Source organism: Cardiocondyla obscurior, linkage group LG21 (genome assembly GCF_019399895.1).
Source record: "Cardiocondyla obscurior isolate alpha-2009 linkage group LG21, Cobs3.1, whole genome shotgun sequence".
In the NCBI taxonomy this organism is placed as follows: domain Eukaryota; kingdom Metazoa; phylum Arthropoda; class Insecta; order Hymenoptera; family Formicidae; genus Cardiocondyla; species Cardiocondyla obscurior.
Window position 1 is genome coordinate 4,423,041 of NC_091884.1, and position 2,500 is coordinate 4,425,540.

The 2,500-nt window shown below is 59.4% G+C and overlaps 2 non-coding genes across 2 annotated transcripts in view; both read left to right on the plus strand.

The window, feature by feature from the left end:
• Positions 1-70, plus strand: part of LOC139110851 (5.8S ribosomal RNA) — a 155-nt gene extending 85 nt beyond the window's left edge. Inside the window, exon 1 of the ribosomal RNA XR_011547089.1 lies at positions 1-70. This exon is cut by the window's left edge and continues 85 nt beyond it. This is a non-coding gene — a ribosomal RNA (5.8S ribosomal RNA).
• Positions 71-1,452: 1,382 nt separating this feature from the next.
• The window catches only part of LOC139110809 (large subunit ribosomal RNA), a 4,098-nt gene continuing 3,050 nt past the window's right edge, over positions 1,453-2,500 (plus strand). Inside the window, exon 1 of the ribosomal RNA XR_011547065.1 lies at positions 1,453-2,500. This exon is cut by the window's right edge and continues 3,050 nt beyond it. This is a non-coding gene — a ribosomal RNA (large subunit ribosomal RNA).

Here is a 2,500-nt window from a genome sequence, read left to right on the forward strand (position 1 = left end):
AACATCGACATTTCGAACGCACATTGCGGTCCACGGATACAATTCCCGGACCACGCCTGGCTGAGGGTCGTTTTATCGAAGACAAACTGCTTGCGCGCGCCGTTTCGACGGCCGCGTACGAGCGATTCGTTGGACGTTCGCCCGATCGCGGCGGCCGGCGAGAGAGTTATACCCGCATCCACGAGAAAGAGAAGAGAAGCGAGGAGTCGTCGATGACGCCTTCCCCGGGGTATCAGGCACACTACGCACGCTATCCACGCGGCGAGTTGCTGGATTCCATCAGGGTTTTACGAAGGCTCTCGCGCTCTCTGCGCGCGCTCTCTATACTCGCGGAACGGCGGCGTACTCTCGCCCCCGTTGGGCGTCGTCCGAAATAACGAGGTTTGAGGGTCGAACGAATGAACGACGACCGACCGAAAGATGCGATCGAGAATCGCAGAGAGACGCACGCACGCACACACGCACGGGAGGGAAGGACGTGCGCGGTGGTGATAAACGTGGCGAGCTCTTGCAAGGAGTTTATACGTTATACGTATATACGCGCCGAACGAAAAAGAGTAGATCTGCCTCTCGCGCGCCGCCGCCCGGAGTGAAACAAGCCGACAATTCGTTCGCGCTTGTACTCCCGGAAGGTGGCCTGTGTGCCGCTTGCGGCGCGCGCGGGATCAAAGGCTGATCCACGGAGAAGTAGTTCATAAGGAGCGCGGAGAACCGAGTTTGAGTTTTCCTCTCCTTCTTCGAATGAAGATCGGAGAGGAGAATAGAGGCCGCGAGATAATCGCGCGCCTCCTCGTTCTCCTTCTGCACAGAGCGCATATCGTCGCTTTACCGCCGCCAACGCAAAGGAAACTCGAGAGGAGGGATTTTAGAGATATATACGACGAAGCAAAGATACGAGAGAACCTGACCGTATTATAAGAGAGAGAGAGTGGTCGTCGCCGCTGCAGCTGCTGCCGGCCGCCGCCGCAGTCGCGTTGCCGACGCCACCACGACGCGCAAACCGGCCTCCGACGTTCGCGTCGGGCTGGCTGGCCAGTTGTCGTCGTGGTCGGTTGGTTGGCGCGCGCGGACGCGCGGATCGCGGCGCGGTTGACGCAACGTCGACGAAAGACCACCACGCTCTCGCGGTTGTTCTCTCTGCCTCGTTCGTTTTCTCATTTTCCCTTCGTCTCTTCTTTCAAATATTTTGCGTGCACCGATCGCCCCCTGCGCAGCAAAAGTGTGTGCGAGGTGAGAGATCGCGCGCGGGTCGACCGCGCGTGTTCCCGAGTCCACGAAAGCGCTATGTATGGTAGCAGCTCTTGACCGGGGCACGCGGCGTAGTCTAACCAAGCGCTCGCGCGCGGCGTTTCGCCGCGTTGCGTTTCTCTTTTCTCTCGCGTCGTCGTCGTCGTCGTCTCGCCTTCTTCGTATTATATATATATAGTACAGCCTCACGACAATTTCTTTTGACGACCTCAGAGCAGGCGAGATCACCCGCTGAATTTAAGCATATTATTAAGCGGAGGAAAAGAAACTAACCAGGATTTCCTTAGTAGCGGCGAGCGAACAGGAAAGAGCCCAGCACCGAATCCCGCGGTTCCGCCGCAGGGAAATGTGGTGTTTGGGAGGGTCCGCTTATCCCGAGGTGCCGCGTCGCGTCCAAGTCCATCTTGAATGGGGCCACTTACCCGCAGAGGGTGCCAGGCCCGTAGCGACCGGTGCGCGTCTCGGGAGGATCTCTCCTTAGAGTCGGGTTGCTTGAGAGTGCAGCTCTAAGTGGGTGGTAAACTCCATCTAAGGCTAAATACGACCACGAGACCGATAGCGAACAAGTACCGTGAGGGAAAGTTGAAAAGAACTTTGAAGAGAGAGTTCAAGAGTACGTGAAACCGTTCAGGGGTAAACCTAAGAAACCCAAAAGATCGAACGGGGAGATTCATCGTCAGCGACGCTGGCTTCGCGTCGGTGGGCGATGCCCCGCGGGGCCTCACGGCTCGCGCGCGGGCACGCTGCCGCGCGCCGATGTCCGGCGTTTTCGTCGTCGTGCACTTCTCCCCTAGTAGAACGTCGCGACCCGCTGGGTGTCGGTCTACGGCCCGGGTGCGGTGTCTGACGCGTCGCCGGTAACACGGCACGCCGTCAAACCCTCGGTCGCCCGGCCGGCTGCCCGGCGGTACACGCAAGGTATCAGGCCGCAGCTCTCACACACGCGGGAGTGCGTCGAGGCCGTCGCAAGCGCGCGCCACGGTACACGGAGGCTTACGGACCTAGCGCCGTCACCGGTCCTGGCCCGCTGTTGGTCGTACGGTTAACCTTCGACAGGCCTGCAAACGTTCCCGGGGCAACTCGGGGACCGATACCGGTCGGCGCCGCTACTGCTTTGGGTACTCTTAGGACCCGTCTTGAAACACGGACCAAGGAGTCTAACATGTACGCGAGTCATTGGGATCAGCGATACCTAAAGGCGTAATGAAAGTGAAGGTCGGCCCTGGTTGTCGACCGAGGGAGGATGGGCCGC